Source organism: Pelophylax lessonae, assembly GCF_965119305.1.
Source record: "Pelophylax lessonae genome assembly, chromosome: 2".
In the NCBI taxonomy this organism is placed as follows: Eukaryota; Metazoa; Chordata; class Amphibia; order Anura; family Ranidae; genus Pelophylax; species Pelophylax lessonae.
This window is the reverse complement of record NC_138769.1, coordinates 746,399,255-746,423,290: the sequence shown is the minus strand read 5'-3', so window position 1 is coordinate 746,423,290 and position 24,036 is coordinate 746,399,255. Positions and strand designations below refer to the sequence as shown.

At 43.8% G+C, this 24,036-nt stretch overlaps 1 protein-coding gene across 1 annotated transcript in view; it reads right to left on the bottom strand.

The window, feature by feature from the left end:
- Positions 1-24,036, bottom strand: part of LOC309548372 (uncharacterized protein) — a gene marked incomplete at both ends in the record, with an annotated part of 1,605,927 nt that overhangs the window by 619,102 nt on the left and 962,789 nt on the right.

Below are 24,036 nucleotides of genomic sequence, written 5' to 3'. Positions count from 1 at the left end.
TGGGGGTACATGAAACAAGTGCTACACAAATTCAGCATTTCAGGAGAAATGTGTTCAGCTATCCTTGCTATTTACACCAACCCCACTGCCTTTGTATTTACGGAAGGTATGTTCTCAGATAGCTTCAGCATCCCCAAAGGAACAAAGCAAGGAAATTACCGCTGATATTTGCATTGTTAATGGAGCCTCTAGCAGAAAAAAAGGATCCCACCCAGATATTTCAGGTATTTCCTCTACACAACTCTCACTCTATCACCCTATTTGTGGATGATGTGATCCTCTCTCTCTCTCTCTCAAACCCAGGTAAGTCCCTTCTAGCAGTACATGACATACTGACACAATTTAACCACTTCTATACCGGGCACTTTTACCCCATTCCTGCCAAGGTCAATTTTCAGCTTTTAGTGCTGTTGCATTTTGAATGACAATTGCGCGGTCATGCAACACTGTACCTCAACCAAATTTATGTCATTTTTTCCCACAAATAGAGCTTTCTTTTGGTGGTATTTGATCACCGCAGGGTTTTTTTCTTTTTTGCTAAACAAATAAAAAAAGACCGTAAATTTTGAAAAAAAAAAAAAAAGTTTTTTTGTTTATGTTATAAAATTTTGTTAATAGATATGTTTTTTCCTGCGCTGACGAGCACTGATCAGGCCACACTGACAGGCACTGATGAGGAGGCACTGATGGGGTGGCACTAATATGCAGCACTAATGGGCACTGATATGTGGCACTGATAGGTAGCACTGATATGTGGCACTGATAGGTAGCACTGATATGTAGCATTGGTGGGCACTGATAGGTGGCACTGATGGTCAGCACCGATAGGTGGCACTAATGGGCACTGATAGGTGACTCTGATGGGCACTGATAGGTGCCACTGGTGGGCAATAATGGGCACTGGTGGGAGGCACTGATAGATTGCAGTGATGGGCACTGGTGGGCGGCACTGATAGATGGTAATCATGGGCAGCTCTGATGGGGAGAGCACTGAAAGGGTCCCTGAGCCCTGATTGCCATCCCTGGTGGCCATGGGTGGGCAAACCCTGGTGGCTCTAGCGGCACCCCCCAAGGGTCTGCACTGGTAATCAATGCTCAGATTACCAGCACAGACCCCCCCCCTGTCAGGAGAGCAGCGGATCGGCTCTCTTCTACTCGTGCCTGTCAGGCACGAACTGAGGAAAGCCGATCAATGGCACTTCCTATTTACTATGTAACCAGCTGTGATTGGTCACATGGTAAAGAGCCTACATCATTAGGCTCTTTACGGGGATCGCAGATGCGGTAAGTCAGACTGACACACTGCACCATCGATCTGGCGCGCAGAGCAGTCTATCCTGCTGGACATCATATGATGGCCAGTCAGGATAGTGCAACCCCTTTGCCGATGTCATTCTGCTATAGGGCGGGCGGCAAGTGGTTAACAAGATTTCATACTATAAAATCAATGCTTCTAATTCCAACATACTGGCGATAGCTGTAGATGAAAACACCAAATGATACCTGAGCTCACAAATTCCTTATCCATGGACCAACAAATCCATACAATGCCTAGATATTCACTTAGTCAGCCCAAGTCATAATCTATACAAAATAAATGACATCTCTCTAATCTCCTCAATCCAAAAAAAGCTGAATTGGCTTAAATCCTTTTAAAATTAGCAGCCTACAAAATGCTCATACTACTGAAAATCCTATAATATTTCAGAGCACTACCAATCCCAATACCGGCCTCATTTTTTAAAACTATGCAAGCACAACTTAACAAATTTATTTGGGCAGATAAGAAACCAAGATTCTCCCAAGCTATTTTATTGAAGCACAAAAAAGTTGGTGGCATGGGCCTTCTTATGTTGCAGGACTATCATAGAGCATGTATCCTTGATCAAATTAAGTTCTGGTTCCAAATATCTCCATTAACACACTAACCTCACTAGAAAGGGACTGGTTATCCCCTAACTCCCTGTATTCCAAACTTCAAGCTTCCTCATTATCAGACGCTCACAACAAATTTTCACATCCTACTATACAAATAGTATTAGATACCTGGAAAAGGTTCTGTTCCACTAACACTCCAACATTAAGTATGACGATATTCCTACGCCCCTAAGATCTTTGAAAGTACATATATCAGATCTACCCTTCACCATTTAGGAACATAAAGGAATCCATTAAGTGGCCAATCTGCTAAGAAATGGAAACATTATCCCATTCTCTAGACTCTCTCAGAAGAACTCATTACCATCTACAGAAGAATATGTCCGTACCAGAATAGCATTGATTCTTAAAATTCACACTTTAATTCCTACTAAAGTTCCTCATAAAGCTTCGTCCTTTTGGAACAACCAACTTAGCAACACAAAAGGGATCTCTCTCTTTTACAACCTACTGCAAAAAAAAAACACACTTGTCAAACCTCTCCTTTTGCAAAGGTGGGAATTAGACCTTTCCTCAACTTTCATGGAGGATCAATGGAAAAAGGCTTTACTGTATAACCAATGCTTCACAAGGTCAGCAACATACTGGGAAATTGTGCAAAAATTACATCTCAGATGGTATTTTACCCCATATATCATATTTATATCACATGGCTCTAATGATTGCTGGCGTGGTTGCGGCAAAGTTGGAACCTCAACTCACATGCTTCAGGCCTGCCCAAACCTTAAAGTTTTTGGAAAGCAATTTTTTTATGCTGCTCTCACTACAATATTCCGCTTTTACCATATTTGAATGAGGACAAGACTATGTTTTAGACTAATGCAACCCGGTTACCATTTAAATATACTTGACTTAGTCTTTGTTTTTTTTATAATACTATATTGTACAAGTTATTATTTTTCTTCAGATTTTACTATTCATCTGTTCCAAGCCACAGGGCTGTAGTAACATCAGCTTTATTGTTGTACACTGTCTGTCTCAAGACAATTTTTACTACTACTCACATTATCTGGTATGTTATTATACTTCATGGCATTGTGGATTATATGTTGAAAATACTTTAATAAAAACTATTTGGATGTAAAAATCCCAAAAATTCCCAAAAAATCCCAAAAATTCAGACTTGAAGTGATTGTAAAGTCTAATTAAAAAATAAATAAATAAATAAATAAATACCAAACATGTTATACTTCGCTCCTCTGTGCTGTTGGCTTTGCACAAGGCAGCCCAGATCATCTTCTTCTCAGATCCCTTGTTGCTGCTCCTTGCTCCTCCCTTCTGTTGAGTGCCCTCACAGCAAGCAGCTTGCTATGGGGGCACCCGAGCTGAGCTGCAACTCCATGTGTCCATTCAGACACAGAGCTGCAGTTCCGCTCTGCCCCCTCCCTCTCCTGATTGGCTAATTGACTTTGATTGACAGCTGCAAGAGCCAATGGAGCCGGGGCTGTGTCTCAGCCAATCAGAAGGGAGAGCCCCAGATGGCTGAGGGACTTGTGGATATCGCTGGACAGAGATGGGTCTCAGGTAAGTATTAGGGGGTGCTGGGGGGGGGGGCTGCTACACACAGAAGGCTTTTTATCTTAATGCATAGAATGCATTAAGATAAAAAAAACTTCTGACTTTACAACTCCTAAATGCAAACCCTACTGATATCAATAGGAGGCGAGTCTTCAAAATCAATTCTCTCAATTTTCAAAGCTAATTATTCCTAAATTATCTTCCTTATACTTCAGGAATCTGGGGGGATCTTCCTTTTCTTTAATCTCATTAACCCTGGAAATCCACAGACACACTGTAGGGGATCCATGCATCTCCATTTCAGTGGGATAGAAGATCTGACCACACCTATAAGGTGAATGAGCAGAGATTTTTTTTATTTCAGGTCTTAGAAAGGGGGGTCATGTGTAGAAGAAATGCTGAAAGCCCCTCCCCCAGGGATATTCTGGTTAGATGCTTGGTAAGTCTTTGGATTTCTCTCCAAAAATGGAGTAACCATGGACATTCCCAGAATATATGTAATAGAGTTCTCCTGGCATTATTTCACCTCTAACAGGTCGGAGAGGTTGTGGGGAAAATTTTGAGTAAAAGAGTGGGGACTGTATACCATCTGGTCAGAATGTTATATCCGGACTCCTGGACACTGATGGAAAAGGAGGATTTGTGAGTAAAGAATAGGATATGAGATCTTTCTGTCTGGGTGAATGTGTGATCCCAAATCTCTTCCCATTTCAGAAGGAATGGGGGTATGATATCTTTGTATGAATTGGTAAGGAAGTGATGGGATATGTAAAGGGTGTGACATGCTGACCGACTTCATCTTTATTCAGGCATCATGCAGGAATACATTGTCACCTGACCTGGCTGTAGATCTCAATAATAAACGTCTCATCAATAAACACTTGAGCTGATGAGTGGCTGTCCAACTGAACTGGTGGAGGGACACCTGGATGTGTAATCTGCACTGGTCCATACCAGGCTATTTGCCCTCCACGTGAGAAGGGCACCCTGCAAGGCACCATGTCCCCATGTTGGTAGGGACAAGGTCTCTTCCCCACAACTCGTGCCCAGTGGTTGTGAGGGTCTGCTGGGGATATCTGGAAGTTCCCTTTAAAAAAGGGGGGCTCCAGGTATCCTGCTCCCTCTGCATGAATGAGTAGGGGGTACATAATATGCCTGGTTAGCCATCTAAAACAAAAACTCAACACAACACAATTTCAAAGTCAAAACAACAGCATAAACACAAAAAATTTATAATTATTCATGGCATCCAGCAATGTAAAGCCAAAGAAAAACCTGCAGACCATCGCGACTATCTGCACCAGACAGAATCTCACTGCAAATTACATTTCACAAGCCAGCAGCTTAAAATGAAGTAAGGGGTTCCCAGGTGAAGTTATTTCACCAAACTGACCAAATGTCACTACTTCATCCCTAAATCACATACTCCTGGTCACCTGTCTCCTAGAACCCACTGACTCTGTATAGTGAAGTGTTATTGGTTGCTCTGATGCAAGCATTTGCTTTGCAGCCGCCTTCACCCCAGCAACCAATGACCTAATTGGTTGCTAGGATACAGGGGGCCAGTCTACACAGCATCCTTGATTGCTAGGATGATGATGGCTGCCAGCATCCCATCCACCAAGCTGGAAGCTGTCATTTAGCCACAGTAGAGATGCCACCGCTAAGTTCTGGCTGCAGCAGAAGTTTTACATTAACCTTGTAAAACTTAGAGAATGTTAAAGGAAGACCAGGCCTTACAGATCTGAGACACAGAAACCTGATGATGAAAAGCTCAAGAAGTGCTCCCTACTCTAGTAGAGTGGGCTGTAATGGGAAAATGAGGCACTTTATCACACAACTCATAGACCTGCAGAACAATTATTTTAATCCACTTAGAACCAATCATATTCTCTTTTTGAAAACCTCTTTTTAGGACATTCTGGAATAACAAACATTGAATTAATCTGTAAAAAAAGGTATTGGCCAAGAGGTGAACCCTGACCGTCCCCCCCACATCCAGACAATGGGGAGAGACCTACTCGGAGTGAACTAGTGCCAGACACAGGGAGGATAACAGGGGAGCAGTGGGGGCAGGGAGCAGTGGCGGGAGGACAGAGGGGCAGTGATGGGACAGAGGGGTAGACAGGGGGACAGAGGAGTGGAAGGACAGAGAGGTGGATGGGGGGACAAAGGGGACAGTTGGGTGAATTGGGAGATGATTACCTGGCTGATGGTGTCCTTTTCTGGAGGTTGATGTGGAGCTCCTCTGATGAGTCTTTTAGTGTTGGGGTCTCTTTATGGATGGTCCCTCTTGGCTCCTTTGACTTCTGTTGGGCACCTCTGATGGAAGCTGTGCAGTGTCGGCTCAAGAGTTGTGGAATGTGACTTCTGGATCTTCCCAGCACGGTGACCGGACATGAAGGGGGAAATCTCTCCCAACTCTCGGCTTCTCTTCCTCCTGCTCACAAGTGTCCACAATCAGGGGAAAGTTCCCCTTAAAGTGTCATTCCACCTTGTGGGGGGTCCTAGGCCTGCAATGTGCAGACTGTAGACATGAAGCTGATTCTGCTCTGACCTGTGTGAGGATCTTCTCTGTCTCTCCTCCGTGTCCCCGATGGAAGATGGAGGCTTCTTGTCCTGGATAACAGGTTTGAGGGTCGTTCTTTGTCTACACTAAGGATCTGGGAAGGCTTTAATCACATTGTGAGCCAACTTCCTCACAGGAGGCCCCTCCCCCACAAACAACCCAGGGCCATGCTGAGCACAAACACAGTGCGGGGGAGGGGGCAATCACATCTGGAGTCATTCAGTGCCCTGCGATCCTCATCACTACAACCTAAGGAGGACCCCTCCCCCCTTTTAATACAATTCCCATTCTCTGATGTCACTAAAGCTGGGATCACACAACTTCACTTCTAATGTTTCAGAATTACAGCATTTAGGAGGTGGGGGGTTACAAATCTCCACCTCCACCACATGCTTGTGAATAGTGATCAGAATGTTGATCCCCTTTCAGAGGTGTGTCAGTCCTTGCTGAAAATGTAAATGATCCCTAAGAAAGAAAAGCAGCATGGAGAGAGGTAAGTGTCCGTGTTTCTGTACTCTGCATTACATATCATTGCCATTCTCTGTACAGGAGGGGGAGGGGGAGGTCCTCTTTCTAGTTTCTCTTTGTCCTCCCTCTCCCATGCTGGAAGTTTTCCTCCCCCTTACATTGTGAAGGGAGATATACTCACTCCAGCTCCCTCATCACCGACGTCTCTGGGTGGGGGGGGGGGACCCTTGATCCAGCACTGTGACCCCCTTTCTGAGATCACTGCCCCCTTCTGTCCCCTCTGAGGATGTCATCCTATTCTGGATCCTGAGAGGACCCCCTCCCCCACCCCATCCAATAGGAAGTGTTCAGGCAGGCACTTATATGGACACCTGAAGAAGGACCCCAACCAGGAAGTACACCGAGGAGAAAACTCAGGTCGGATTGTCATGTGACCTCAGCTACAGGTAAGTACAAAGGGGGTGTTACAGAGGGCGGTGTACACGGGGACACCATGGCTTTCCAGGATTTATGAGGATAAGAGGCGGTGAGGAGATGACAGAATGCAGCGAGAAGATATCGTGTCATTATACCACAGGAGGTGATGAAGGTTTTACACATAAGAACATTCCCCTCCCCCCTCACATGGAGTTGCAGCCAGAGACTGACAAGAGTCTGAAGGAGAAACTTCAGGAGAGATCAGTATGGGGGGCATAGAGGGAGGCAGCAGGGTGGGGGGGGGGTTAATGTGGGGTTATTATAGAGGAAGGGATGAAATGTGGGGGGAAATGTGATGTCACTATGGGAGGAGGAGAGGAGAATCTCGGGAGACAATTTGGGATCGCTATTGTAGGGGGAAGGGGAACTTGTATAGGAATATGTCCACTGCTCAGGTGAGCGATCCATTAGCTGCCCAGCATGGGTGCCGCCCCGGCTCACCCCCGTGTAGTGATAGAGATAAAAGAAAGGTTGGCCGCACACCACCAGCTGCTGAAATAATCGTCCTTTATTGTACAATCCAAATACGGACAGGAGACATAGAAAAGGAAGACGCGTTTCACCTTTGTCAATGTGCTTGTTTACATTGTAGGGGGAAGGGGAACCCTGAGGGACAATATGGAGTCAGTATGGGGGAGGGGCAGTACAGAGAACACAGGAAGTGGGTGACAAGCGATATATTGGGGGATTCTGGAATAGAACACACAAGCCTAACGCTGGCCACACACTATACAATCTGATTGTACAATCTTCTTTAGATTTCCCAAAACAATGTAATAGGAGGACACACCCAAACATTCCATTCATTGTGTATGGGGGTTGGGCAGATCCTTGTACTATGTAGTTGATGGAAGATGGAAAGGAGATTTTACAATCAGATTGTATAGTGTATGGTCACCTTTAGGGCTCATTCACACCAACAGTTACTCTGGTCATACACTAGTAGACTTTGAAATGAACATCCGTACAAACATTGATATGGAAACTTTCCTCAGTACCTCCAATGATGAATGTCCTTCTAATTTACTGGAAGAAACCTTTGTTTGGAATGAATGGACTTTCCTGAATGAAATCACATTCACTGCTAGAAATTTCTTCATTCCAGAAACATTTTCCATCCGGATCCTTCCAATTTCCTCATCACTGCCATCACACACTTCCATTTCACTCCACTAACCATAAGAAAATGGAGGGAAGGATCTTACAATGAAAAGATTGGAAGGAGATTGTACGAGTGTATGGGCAGCTGAACAAGGCGATGTTCCCGATGTTCTATGGCTTCCGTCACCATCAAAGAAAACAATGTGAGGTTGTATTGTTTGTGCCGAGCGTTCCCACACCTTGTATAATATTACAAAGAGCCGCAGCCCATAGAATTCTATAGAAGAGAGCCTAACACCTCATTACACCGCACAACAGCGCCCCCACACTGCACACCAGAGAACACGCATTATACACACAATAACATGGGCTGTGTGCTGTGACTGAGCCCCAATATTTCCACCCCCTCCCCCCTGTACTGGAATAGTCCAATGCTGTCCTCTAATATTAGAAAAAAAGAGAGTGTCTATACTTCTCATTACATGTGACCTCACCGCCCCTCCCATACAGAGTCCTCCCCAACTTCTCACCCCTCACCCCACACACACAGCCCTTCCAAGAACATAATGTTTTCACAACTTGTCTACTTTCCCTTTGCATACAAATTTCAACAGATAACCTATCTCCCCCACACAAATGATCCCTTTATCCAACTGTCCATCCAGAGCCTCTGGTTTATAGACCGGATACATCCTAAATATAGAACCATTTATCCAACTGTCCATCCAGAGCCTCTGGTTTATAGACCGGATACATCCTAAATATAGAACCATTTATCCAACTGTCCATCCGGAGCCTCTGGTTTATAGACCGGATACATCCTAAATATAGAACCATTTATCCAACTGTCCACCCAGAGCCTCTGATTTATAGACTGGATACATCCTAAATATAGAACCATTTATCCAACTGTCCATCCAGAGCCTCTGGTTTATAGACCGGATACATCCTAAATATAGAACCATTTATCCAACCAGTGGCGGCCCGTGCATAGGGGGCGCCAGGGCACCGCCCCCTAAAAAAAATGAGAAAAAAATGACAAAAAGAACAATAAAGTTATGAAAAAAAAACGGTTCGCCGGCCTATGTGGTGGCTAAAGGGGGGGGGGTGGGGTTTACGACCCAGAAGAGGCACCGATTGGCTGCCTTCTGGGGGTGTAACCTGGGCGCAGGAAAGAGCGCTTGGCCAACCCCACCTTCGTGATAGCCTGGCTGTGATTGGTCCAGTCTCCAGCCTGGACCAATCACAGTGGGACATCAGCTGGCGATGTGACGCGTGGGGCGGTGCACCTCCCCGGCGTCACGATCCCCGCTTCCGCCTTCCAGCTTTCGTTCCAGCCGAGCAGCAGTGTGTCGCAGACTCGCAGCATGCAGAGAGAGAAGACGACGCGACCGCTCCGCTCAGTTCTTCAGGAGTCACCAGGAGGAGATGGAAACCAGTCAGGACTCAGATCAGGCGGCGGCGGGCCTTCTTGTTCGTGGACTGGAGTCCGGACGGCGGCCACGGCAGACAACAGCACAGCAGAGAGAGACCGGATGGAATCGGGATTCGGATCCAGGCAGGCCGCAAGGCAAGCAGCGTGAGGTGAGGAGGTGATGGACGGTCATGCCGGTCGGTTCGGAAGAGAGGAGTCCAGCCCTGTGCAGCAGCAGCCCGGTAAGTGAGTCCTCAGTCCTCCTCCTCAGGCCTCTGTCCAGTGTCCACACTCCACAAAAAAAATGCATGCCATGCCAGCCAGCAGCCCAGCAGCCATTGCCATGCTAGCCAGCAGCCATTGCCATGCCAGCCAGCAGCCCAGCAGCCATTGCTATGCCAGCCAGCAGCCCAGCAGCCATTGCTATGCCAGCCAGCAGCCCAGCAGCCATTGCCATGCCAGCCAGCAGCCAAGCAGCCATTGCCATGCCAGCCAGCAGCCCAGCAGCCATTGCCATGCCAGCCAGCAGCCAAGCAGCCATTGCCATGCCAAATTGCCAATGCCATTGCCGCCATCCACGATGAAGCACAGCACTAGTCTGGTCTGGGCCCGGCCTGGGTAACTTGATAAATCTTGCACCCTGACCTGCCTGTACCTACCTGTTCTGGCATGATGGATGGATGGACCCAGGCCAGGCCAGAACAGGTAGATACAGGCAGGTCACAGTGCAAGAATAATATCAAGTTACCCAGGCCGGGCCCAGACCAGAGTGTGCAGATATCATTATATATATAATCATGGATGGATGGATGAAAGGGTCATGTACGCTGGTCACTACATTGAAAGGGGGCCTGTACGCTGGTCACTACATTGAAAGGGGGCCTGTACGCTGGTCACTACATTGAAAGGGGGCCTGTACGCTAGTCACTACATTGAAAGGGGGCCTGTACACTGGTCAATGCATTGAAAGGGGGCATCTACTGTGGGATTAGTGCTAGGGGGCCTGTACTGTGGGGTTTGTGCTAGGGGGTCTGTACTGTGGGGTTTGTGCTAGGGGGTCTGTACTGTGGGGCTTGTGCTAGGGGGTCTGTACTGTGGGGTTTGTGCCACTCTCAGTCAGTGTGTCCCATAATAGGGTGTCTCTCACAGTATATCCCATAATAGGGCCCCTGCTCCCTATTATGGGATATACTAGTACTGATGGACCCCTTAATATATGTAATACATTGGGAGAATTTGTTCACGCAAGCAAAATACAGGGGACAAGATGGGTGGAGTCGATAAGGGGTGTGGCTTCTGAGAAATGGGAGGGGTCAAAATAGAAGGGCGGGGTCTTGCACCCCCCATCTTAAAACTTCACCAGCTGCCACTGTATCCAACTGTCCATCCAGAGCCTCTGATTTATAAACCGGATACATCCTAAATATAGAACCATTTATCCAACTGTCCACCCAGAGCCTCTGGTTTATCTCAGCCACATCCTATGTACACCCTTGTTGCAGCTTTTGACAGCAGTGGTTGGGGAGGGGTAAAAATATAGCTCACCCACGTGTTTTTACTGTTCCTCTGGTTGCAAATATAAATGAGCTATTTTTGCATTTCTGTGCTGTCTGTGTCCCCTCCCCCACACCGCCATTTTAATAATGTATGTTATATTGCAAATCATCTCACACATGCTTCGTACAACAACTGCAGCTCATCTAAGCTCCACAAGGTGATGATCTCAATTAAAAAGAAACAGGGAATTCTCTAAGGAAGACAGGAAGTGAGTTACAGACAGGAAGTGAAGTGAGGTACAGACAGGAAGTGAGGTACAGACAGGAAGTGAAGTGAGGTACAGACAGGAAGTGAGGTAAGGTACAGACAGGAAGCTCCATGTGGGAGGAATTATAGAGAAGACGTTGCTGGAAGTATCAGCGGAGGAGGTAATGAGATTGTATTTTATCATATCTCCCATCACTCTCCCTTGTAGGACTCCATATTTCTCTGTCCCTCTTTTCGGTCTGATGTACACACAGACATATGAACATACAATATAACGCCACAAAGTCTTCATATCGCTCTCAGATTTCCCTCAGATATCAGATTATTTCATGTACTGAAGTGAAAACACTGATATAAAAGAAAAGTAATGGTGAAATAAAACATAAGTGGGTGTAACTGATCACATTGTCACCAAACGTCACCCCCAAATAAAAGTTTTCCCTGTAAGGGTCCGGTCACACCAGGAACTGCACGTTTCTCATGAATTTCCACATGTGCGTTTACATGCGTTCTCAGTGTGTTTTTTGCATTGGGAAGGACGGGATCAAAGGAGACAAACTTGTGTTTTGTCCCCAGAGTCACATTGTGTTGTGTTTACTCCCATGTACATGTGTTTATGTACTCACAAAATCAGATACTTAACCACTTGCCGACCGCTACAAGTACATATACTGCGGCGGTCAGCCCCTCCCAGGAAAAGTGACATACCGGTACGTCACTAGCCTGTGAGGCTCTGACATCCGTGACAGCGGGAGAAAGGCAGACGGCTGATGTAAACAAGCCGCCTGTCATTCTCCCCTGTGTAAGAATGGAGATCATACGGTTCTACTATGTAGAACCGTTGATCATTGTTCCTACACCTCAAGCCACAGCAAGAATCACGCCCCTAGGGACACACACCACCCCTCCCTCTCAAAAAAAGTTAACCCCTTCACTGCCAGTGTCATTTTACAGTAACAGTGCATATATATGGCACTGATTACGGTAGTAATGTCATTGGTAACCCCAAAAGTGTCAAAAATGTCAGTCAAGGGTCCAATCTGTCCGCCTTAATGTCGCAGTCCCGCAAAAAAAATCGCAGATCGCCGTCATTACACGTTAAAAAAAAAAAAAACAACAAAAATGACAAAAATCTTTCCCTTTGTTAGTAAACGCGATAACTTTTGCGCAAACCAATCAAAATACGCTTTTTGCAATTTTTTGCAAATGTAACATATGTATGTATGCAAATGTAACATAGGTAGCATAAAACAAATTGGCCGAAAATGTTAAAAAATTTTGATTTTTACATTTTTTTGGGGGAATTTCATATAAAACAAAATGTTAAAAATATTGTTATTTTTCCAAAATTTACGCTCTATTTTTGTTTAAAGCGCATGATCAAAAAAAATCGCACAGGTGATCAAATACCACCAAAAGAAAGCTCTGTTTGTGGGAAAAAAAGGACATCAATTTCATTTGGGTACAGCGTGGCACAACCGCGCAATTGTCCATTAAAGTCACGCAGTGCCGAATCGCAAAATACCCCCTGGTCAGGAAGGGGGTAAAATCTTCCGGGGCTTAAGTGGATAAAGACTCAGTCAGTGTTTATCATCCGCCTGGATGGAGATCCCTCTTTGGATGGGATGATCCCTCTGCACAGTGCTGGACTTGTGAAGCCTGACAGGGAGAGCAGCAGCTGCTGCCGCTATATCACACAGGCAGGCCGCCGCATGGATTTTTTGTTTTCTGTTTTCAAAACCTTGTGACAAAAGTGATATCTGCAAAATACTCACCATGCCTCTTATCCAATACTTTGGGGTGCCTACTTTCCAAAAAGGGGTGCTTTGGGGGGTGTTTGTTCTATCCTGGCATTTCAAGACCTCCAAAACTGTGATAGGTAGTGAGGAAGAGAAATACGCCCTTTGAAAGACTGAAGGTGGTCATTGGATTTTGGGGACCTGTATGTGGCTAGACTGCCAAAAAGTCTCTCACATGTGGGATCCCCATACTCAGGAGAAGTAGCAGAATGTGTTTTGGGGTGTAATGCCACATATATCCATGGCTTGTGTGAGAAATATCTCATTAAAGTGACAACTTTGTGTACAAAAAACAAAACAAAAAAAACAATTTTTGTAATTTTCCAAAACCTTTGTCAAAAAATAGAATCCTCCATGCACTCACTGTGCCTCTCAGCACTTACCTCGGGGTGTCTACTTTCCAAAAATAATCATTTGCTTTTTTTGTACTGCCCTGGCATTTTAGCACCTCAAGAAATCTGATAGAAGGTAAAAGCTGTGTGAATCCCAGTATATATCTCATAGTTTGTAGACGCTATAACTTTCACACAAACCAATCAATATACACTTATTGGGATTTTTTTTTTACCAAAGACATGTAGCAGAATTTATTTTGGAATTAAATTTATGAAGAAATTTGATTTTATTGGATATGTTTTATAACAGAAGGGTAGAACATATTGTTTTATTTTCATTTATATAATAAAAAATAAAAATACCCAATGGAGATCAAATACCACAAAAAAAGCTCTACTTGTGTGAATAAAATGATATAAATGTCATTTGGGTACAGCGTTGAACGACTGAAAAATTACCATTTAAAGTAGCGCAGTGCTGAATCAAAAAGAAAATGCCCCGGTCATAAAGGGGGTAAAACATTCCGGAAGTTTAAGTGGATAAATAGTCTCTGATCATGTTCCTCCAGGGCGGAGACAAGAACGATGATGTCATCTAGATAGACAATACATTTAGGCTGCCCATAGATGGATGATAACTCCTCCGGTTCATCTATGGACATTCCTGATTAACAGAAGTCCATCTAATGATGGAAAACCTTTGTCAATCAAGCAGCTGCTGTGAATTGGCTGCAGTCGCTGATCAGAATTATCTGACAGTGGAGGAGTCCCGCTATCATAATACAATGGCACAGCCGGGAGGATTCCTCCAATCACCTTACTTGTGTGGATGGGGAAATCTGTTTTGTTTTCTTTTTTGATCAGCCCAATGACAAATTGTAGACTTTGACAGGCTGCAGGCAGCGGGGGGTGGGCGCTGTACCTGTGCCTACCAGGTGTATTATACCGCCAGCATTGCACACACAGGGGCTGAACCCCCCATGTACAAGGGACCTAAGAAATACAATCAGCTTGTCACCCATTCCACCAGACTCCTATAACTGGAAGATTACATATTTGGGTGGATGTGTTGTAGAAGAACCCAGACCACAGTATTGTGAGGTGAAAATATCATCCAACTTTATTAATCATATATATGTGACACTTTACCAACAGAAGAAAAGAGATAGATTGTTTACATTTCAAGGATATATTTATACCATTTATATCATCTATGCTAAGAAACTGATTACCATATGACACGCCCCTCATTAATACCAGTCCCGCCCACTTATGTAACCCTCTAAACATCCAAATCCCTGTAAATTCCCAGAAGACACTTTCATCTTTTATCCATAACAAGCTCATTGGGTACAAGATAACCCCGAGCCCCTCCTGCTCATTCCCACACAACAAGTCCATGTCACCATCTACAAGGTTAGAGGACCTGAAGGAGAACAAGACCATGACCACCAGGACCATCGCCTGACTGAAGCCATGCTCACATTTCTTTCTAATGCTGCTTTTATGGTCTCCTCAGATACAGATCTGGCAGATGTACATTAGTGTAACCCTTTCACTCCGGCCAATGGCAGGTTTACATCAGCAGCAGCACGGCCTTATAGTTATTGCACCAGGGAGCTTGTTTACATTTGTTACACCAACTGTGGTTTTTTATGGTGGAAGTGATTCATCTGCATTGAGAATACTCCCCCCCCCCCCCCCGCCATGTATACCGGTCTCAGCTGTCCCTCCTGGAAACCCAAGACAGGCATTGCGGGTGTCAGCGGTGAGAGCAGAAGGAGATCAGCAAACATCCGATCTCTGATCTCCCCTTCACCATATGAATGTGGAAGGTGCAAGATTCTGTCATTTCTGGGTTCAGCGCTGTCAGTGCCCGGTTGCTGTGACCAGGGAAGGAGCTGACCAAGTATGATGTGTGCTTGACCATCTTTTTTGGGGTTCAAATGTGAGGTTATGGGTTTAATATACATTTTATATATCTTTAAAGAGAACATGTGACCAGCAATATGATCTCATATGGGGGCCATCAACCCCCTGAGTAATAGAAATAAAGTTAAGTAAAAAAAAAAAAGTTTAAAAAAAACAAAGTAACACACTGTAAATAAAAAAAAAAAACACAAACAAATTAGTAAACCCCCAGTTCCCGCATACATCTGCAAAGGCCAGTGTTGGGTGCGGTTATGTAGGAAAACAACAATCACACGACACATCTTACATATCGCTGCATACACCAGAGTGAGAGGAATAACTCTAGGGACATCATTCATGGATAACTATTTATACTGATGACCTGTAAAGTCTTTTAAAGCGTCACCTATGGGAAATTTTTGGTACTGAAGTTTGTCACCATTTCATGCAATGTGTAAAGCTTGACATGTTTGGTATCTATATACAAGACACAAACCTCATGTTTTATATTTCCCTAAAGAAATTGGGTAATAAATTGTGTTTGTGTGCACTAAAATTATCTTTAGTGTTATTTTACGGAACATTTGCATTTGATAAACAGCTGCACATAAAAAATAAAACTACCAACATTTTATTCTCCAGGGTCTTTGCTTTGGAAAAAAAAATGTTTGGAGTTTAAAAAAAAAGATGTGGCCTAAAAATGTAAATTTAACCATGTGCATAAAAATAGGAAATCAACTCAGGTAATGAAAGAAAGAACAACAGCAATGTATAAAATTATTATCACAACTATAGTAACAACTAATGGCTTAGGAAGGAAACCCACCATATTACTCAACCAAGTTCCAACTAAACCCATCCAAGACAATGGATTCCACTTCCTCCCACCCAGGTGCCTGTTGGAACTCCTTTACCTTGTGTAGATATCTCCTTCTGATATAAAATAAATGTACAACACTCTCTATGTGACACCAGATTGTAGACTCCACCTTGAGCTTCCGAGAGATAGTCAGCAGCCATGCAGTTCTGTGACACCACCTTAGGTGATGGAGACACTTCTGCTGTCAGCTCTGCTATAACATCAATGGTCTCATTGGTTATCTGATCCATGACTCCAGTACACGGGTTCATCCTAATTATCTTATATTACTTAGATTCCTCATCCCGTCTATGAAGGGATCACTGCATAAAACATTTCCACTCCAGAGAAAATGTTTCTTCTCACTGGAAGGCCAGAGGAGTATTGGAAGAAATTGAGGATTTCACTTACAGATATGGGAGGGGCAACATAACCTAAAGTACAGCTATGGGTGGAATTGAAGGGAAGACATTTTAGGGTGCTCCTTCCACACAAGAAGTACAGTGGGTACGGAAAGTATTCAGACCCCCTTAAATTTTTCACTCTGTTATATTGCAGCCATTTGCTAAAATCATTTAGGTTCATTCTTCTTCCTCATGAATGTACACATAGCACCCCATACTGACAGAAAAACACAGAATTGTTGACATTGTTGCAGATTTATTAAAAAAGAAAAACTGAAATATCACATGGTCCTAAGTATTCAGACCCTTTGCTCAGTATTTAGTAGAAGCCCCCTTTTGATCTAATACAGCCAGGAGTCTTTTTGGGAAAAATGCAACAAGTCTTTCACACCTGGATTTGGGGATCCTCTGCCATTCCTCCTTGCAGATCCTCTCCAGTTCTGTCAGGTTGGATGGTAAACGTTGGTGGACAGACATTTTTAGGTCTCTCCAGAGATGCTCAATTGGGTTTAAGTCAGGGCTCTGGTTGGGCCATTCAAGAACAGTCACGGAGTTGTTGTGAAGCCACTCCTTCGTGCTTAGGGTCATTGTCTTGTTGGAAGGTAAACCTTCGGCCCAGTCTGAGGTCCAGAGCACTCTGGAGAAGGTTCTTTCCCTCGATTGCAACCTGTCCTGTCCCTGCAGCTGAAAAACACCCCCACAGCATGATGCTGCCACCACCATGCTTCACTGTTGGGACTGTATTGGACAGGTGATGAGCAGTGCCTGGTTTTCTCCACACATACCGCTTAGAATTAAGGCCAAAAAGTTCTATTTTGGTCTCATCAGACCAGAGAATCTTATTTCTCACCATCTTGGAGTCCTTCAGGTGTTTTTTTAGCAAACTCCATGCGGGCTTTCATGTGTCTTACACTGAGGAGAGGCTTCCGTCGGGCCACTCTGCCATAAAGCCCCGACTGGTGGAGGGCTGCAGTGATGGTTGACTTTCTACAACTTTCTCCCATCTCCTGACTGCATCTCCAGAGCTCAGCCACAGTGATCTTTGGGTTCTTCTTTACCTCTCTCACCAAGGCTCTTCTCCCCCGATAGCTCAGTTTGGCCGGACGGCCAGCTGTAGGAAGGGTTCTGGTCGTCCCAAACGTCTTCCATTTGAGGATTATGGAGGCCACTGTGCTCTTAGGAACCTTAAGTGCAGCAGAAATCTTTTTGTAACCTTGGCCAGATCTGTGCCTTGCCACAATTCTGTCTCTGAGCTCTTCAGGCAGTTCCTTTGACCTCATGATTCTCATTTGCTCTGACATGCATTGTGATCTGGAAGGTCTTATATAGACAGGTGTGTGGCTTTCCTAATCAAGTCCAATCAGTATAATCAAACACAGCTGGACTCAAATGAAGGTGTAGAACCATCTCAAGGATGATCAGAAGAAATGGAAAGCACCTGAGTTAAATATATGAGTGTCACAGCAAAGGGCCTGAATACTTAGGACCATGTGATATTTCAGTTTTTCTTTTTTAATAAATCTGCAACAATTCTGTGTTTTTCTGTCAGTATGGGGTGCTATGTGTACATTCATGAGGAAGAAGAATGAACTTAAATGATTTTAGCAAATGGCTGCAATATAACAAAGAGTGAAAAATTGAAGGGGGTCTGAAAACTTTCCGTACCCACTGTATATTTTATCTGGAAGGACTAGGAATCCATTAGACCTGTGGTCCTCATCCCTGGTCCTCGGGGCCCACTAACAGGCCAGATTTTAAGTATTACCTTGGGAGATGCAGACTAGAATACTGCAATCACTGAGCAGCAAATGAGATCACCTGTGATGTAATTTAGTTAACTAGCAAACCTGGCCTGTTAGTGGGCCCCGAGGACCGGAGTTGAGGACCACTGCATTAGACCAATGGGGATTAATTATTCTGCAATTACATTGAGAACCATGAAATGTTACTGGCCTGTGATTGGCTCTCCTATTGTTAGCGAGGTAAGTGAGACTTCCCTTGTCGGTGTCATTAATGGAATTTAAGAATCCATGTGAAAGTTTTCTCCTAAAACCAAAAAGGTGACCCCCTTGGGTAGGTACCCATCCTAATATTCCTAATATGAGATTGTAGTCACGGCTACTACAGGAAAGATATGGGCAATCATTTACACCTTTTACAGCAGGACAGTAAATATCAGAACACAATTCATACATAAGACCAACAGCAGGAAGTCTGCTAACTTAATGTGTAATGCAATCTGTCATTATCATTCCCAGAGTTCCCTCTGCAACATCGTTTTATCACCTGTTATCCTGTCTGTAGATCTGTTATTTTCCCACCTTCTGTAACAGGGTGACAACCCCCATCATTCTGCAGTAACATTACACAGCAGCGTTGTCACCCTGTACAGGGAAGTCTTAGATTATAAGTTAATGTGTAAGGTAAAGTCTACAGGCTTGGAAAGATCAGTTTGCAAATGGGTAGAAAATTGGCTAAAAGATAGAATTCAGAGAGTAGTGGTCAATGATTCTTACTCTGAATGGTCTAAGGTTATCAGTGGTGTACCCCAAGGTTCAGTGTTGGAACCCTTACTTTTCAATATCTTTATAAATTATATTGGATCTGGGATTAAAAGTAGCATTTCAGTCTTTGCAGATGACTCCAAGCTTTGCAGTGGAATAACTTCCCTACAGGATGTCTCCAACTTACAAACTGACCTCAGTGCACTGTTTCATTGGTCAATTATGGGGTAAATGAGGTTTAATGTTGATAAATGTAAAGTTATGCACTTGGGGGGTAAGAATATGCATGAATCATACATACTAGGGGGAGTCGAACTGGGGGAATCCATAGCGGAGAAGGATCTGGGGAAATCTATAGCGGAGAAGGATCTGGGGGAATCCATAGCGGAGAAGGATCTGGGGGAATCCATAGCGGAGAAGGATCTGGGGGAATCCATAGCGGAGAAGGATCTGGGGAAATCCATAGCGGAGAAGGATCTGGGGGAATCCATAACGGAGAAGGATCTGGGGGAATCCATAGCGGGAAGGATCTGGGGAAATCCATAGCAGAGAAGGATCTGGGGGAATCCATAACAGAGAAGGATCTGGGGGAATCCATAGCGGAGAAGGATCTGGGGGAATCCATAACGGAGAAGGATCTGGGGGAATCCATAGCGGGAAGGATCTGGGGAAATCCATAGCGGAGAAGGATCTGGGGAATCCATAGCGGAGAAGGATCTGGGGGAATCCATAGCTGAGAAGGATCTGGGGGAATCCATAGCGGAGAAGGATCTGGGGAAATCCATAGCGGAGAAGGATCTGGGGAAATCCATAGCGGAGAAGGATCTGGGGAAATCCATAGTGGAGAAGGATCTGGGGGAATCCATAGCATGGAAGGATCTGGATGTTCTGAAAGATCCTAAGCTAAATAATAGCATGCAATGCCAAAGCTGCTGTTTCCAAAGCAAGCAAAGTCCTTTCTTGTATAACAGAGGCATGGACTCCAGAGAGAGAGAGAGAGAGAATTCCCCCCCTGTACAAATCATTAGTAAGACCTCATCTGGAATATGCAGTTCAGTTTTGGGCTCCAGTTCTTAAAAAGGATATCAGGGAACTGGAGAGAGTGCAGAGAAGGGCAACCAAACTGATAAGAGGCATTGAGGAGAGATTAGAGGAACTGAATTGATTCTCTCTTGAGAAGAGGAGATTAAGGGGGGATATGATCACCATGTTTAAATTCATAAGGGGGGATATGATCACCATGTATAAATTCATAAGGGGGGATATGATCTCCATGTATAAATACATAGGAGGGGATATGATGACAAGGTATAAATACATAAGGGGGATATGATCACCATGTATAAATACACATAAGGGGGGGGTATGATCACCATGTATAAATACATAAGGGGGGGTATGATCTCCATGTATAAATACATAAGGGGGGATATGATCTCCATGTATAAATACATAAGGGGGGATATGATCACCATGTATAAATACATAAGGGGGGATATGATCTCCATATATAAAAATACATAAGGGGGGATATGATCTCCATGTATAAATACATAAGGGGGGATATGATCACCATGTATAAATACATAAGGGGGGATATGATCTCCATGTATAAATACATAAGGGGGGATATGATCTCCATGTATAAATACATAAGGGGTCCATATAGCGAACTTGCGAGGACAAGGGGGCGCTCTTTACGTCTAGAGGAAAATAGATTTCATCTCCAAATACAGAAAGGTTTCTTCACAGTAAGAGTTGTAAAAATGTGGAATAGACTCCCTCCAGAGGTGGTTCTGGCCAGCTCATTAGATTGCTTTAAAAAAGTCCTGGATTCTTTCCTGGGTGTACATAATGGCTACTAGGATTTATAGGTAAAGTTGATCCAGGGAATATCCGATTGCCTCTCTGGGGATCAAGAAGGAATTTTTCCCCTGCTGGAGAAAATTGGATCATGCTTTGCTGGGGGGTTTTCGCCTTCCTCTGGATCATCTGTGTGTATAGGATTGTGTATATGGGATTGTATGGTTGGGTTTTCTTTACTGTTTTTTTTTTTAAATGGTTGAGCCAGATGGACTTGTATCTTTTTTCAACCTGACTAACTATGTAACTATGTATAAGTAAGACACAACAAAAAAAGCCCATCTTCAGCTAACGCTTCTAAAGCTGTTACAGCAACAGGGGTTTTTCCAAGGGTTATCCTTCATATGAATTAAAACTGACAGTAAGCAACTCCTCCAACTGCCATTTTTTGCCAAATTGCTTAACCTTCAATAGGAAGTAGAATAAAATAGATCAACTGGGAGGATCAACAAGTAATAAAAATGTTACAAGGGGAGGCTCGGAAAAACAAAAACTTGTTTGCTAATGACCGATCTTTTAGACCCTGCAGGTCTCATTAACCTGTTGCCGACCACCCGCCACCTTTTTACTGCGGCAGTGTGGCTCTCCTGCACAAACCGACGTAGACCTACGTCGGTTGCGCACCTGCAGTTAGGGGGCGAGCGCGCACGCTGTCACCGACACGTTCCTGCCCCACTCAGCAATGGGGTAGCCAATGCACGGGGCAGGCGGCTCCGATCCCCACTGATAGAGAAGAATGGTCGGATGTTGTAAACACAGCTGACCGTTCTTCTCCCTGGAATGATCACAGAGCCCCTGTAATCCTTCCATATAGGATCATAGGTCTCTATGATCATTTCACAAACTACGCCCCCCCAACACACAGTTAGAATCACACACCTAGGCTCCCATTTAACCCCTTGATCACCCACAATGTTAACTCCTTCCCTGCCAGTGTCATTATTACAGTGACAGTGCATATTTTTTAGCACTGATTACTATAGTAATGTCACTGGTCCCCTCAAACGTGTCAAAAATGTCAGTTAGGTGTCCGATCTGTCCGCCGAAATGTCGCAGTCCAGCTAAAAATCGCCGTCATTACTAGTAAAAAAAAAACAAAAAAAAATGACGTAAATCTTTCCCGTAGTTAGTAGACGCAATGACTTTTGCGCAAACCAATCAAAATCCGCTTATTGTGATTTTTTTTTTACCAAAAATATGTAGAAGAAAACAAATTGGCCCAAAATGTTAAAACATTTTGATATTTCAATTTTTTTTGAGAATGTTATATAGCAGAAAGTGAAAAATATTGTTTTCTGTTTTTCAGAATTATCGCACTTTTTTGTTTATAGCGCAAAAAATAAAAATCGTACCGGTGATCAAATACCACCAAAAGAAAGCTCTATTTGTGGGAAAAAAGGACATCAATTTTATTTCAGTACAGCATCGCCTGACCGTGCAATTGTCCATTAAATGTAACTCTGCGCCGAATCACAAAATATGGCCTGGTCATTAGGGGGAAAACCTTCCAGTCAAGAAGTGGTTAAAAAAAACTGTCACCTAAAATACATCACATTGTCCCCTATGTGATGAAAGGGAAGTAAAACAAAAATTACAAATATTTTTATTTTTTTGCAAAAAAATTGGTTACACCTAAGCACATAAAATCCCCCCCCCCCCCCCGAAGACATTTTGAGGCCCTCCACATATATGCTGGTAGAAACGCAAGCGCATGCGTCGGGGGTGCCTACGAATGAAAATGTTGATTGCGATACACATGTTGCCATGCACACAGGAGTGAAAGCAATAATTCTAGCACCAGACCTCCTCCATAACACTAAACTGATACATGTAGGGGGCATTTTAAGCATTGCCTATAGAAAATATAGGGGACTGAAGTTTGTTGCCATTTCACAGGCACACACAAATTTAAGGTTTGGCAAATTTGGTATCCATTTACTCAGCGCAACCTCTTTTATATTTGACCAAAATGTGGGTAATTTATTGCATATGTTCACCCTAATGTTCACCTTAGGTTAAATTTTGTGTTTCCTATACCTTTAAGGTAATATCGGGTGACATAAATTTGAACTACCACTATTTTATTCTCTAGGGAGTCTGCTTTCAGAAAATATATAATGTTTGGGGGTTTTACATAATTTTCAAGGCTAAAATGATTTTTAAACGTGTGCAAAAAATGCAAAAAAGGGGTCAGGCAGCAAAAAAGGTCACAGTTGAACCCCAACTGGAGGAATGTCAGTCCTCAAATGTGGTAAGAATGTGACCACACACTTTGCACTTGGTAAGCTCAGAGCTCTTGCAGTTGTGCTGTGTGAATAGTCTATGGAGATGAATAATAGCTGGACAGAGGAAGAAGATATCAAGGACATTCTTTCTTCACCAGATGGAATCCCTGAGACTTTCAGCAGAACCAAATGTAACACAAAGTAGCCAGCTGAAATTAAATGGAACTGTTAAATGCATTCCATAAACAGCAGAAAGTCAGTGTTGAAGGCCTTCAGCAGCTTAGAAAGTTACTTTCTTACTGAACAGAGATTTCTCACTGGCTGGTGTCCCAACCACAGACCTGCCTGCAAATCTGTCATCCATGAGAGGAGATGAAACATGGAAAGGAGGCATTGATCATGGGAGAGGAAGTTTGGATAAGGGGAGCATAGCTGGAGCCCCAAAGCCTGGCATATGGTGTATCAACAGTCAGAAGAACCTGGAAGGGACTCTCCCACTGAGGCTTGGCAAGATGCCATTGGATCCCATCCCAGTCTCTGGTACTGAGGCACCGTTGGTCATGTATCAGCTCAGGCAAGGAAGAAAACACTTGGGAACACGGCTCAGTTAGTGAATGATGAAAATGCATTACATGTTCAGTCAAAGCTCCATAAAAAAACAACATAAAAATGAGAATCATGAGGAAAACAGTTCAGTCACTGATACTTATCTGAAAAAAATAAAAATAAAAAAGGTATAATATTTACAGGCCTTCTATGTGTGTGTCTGATGGACATAAGCACTACAGTTAGTGTATTCAATCATTACATTCCAGTTTGCTCACAGATTTTAGTTTATTTTTTTTTCTAAAGTCACATTTTATCTTTTTACGTCTTCCCTAGCTTGT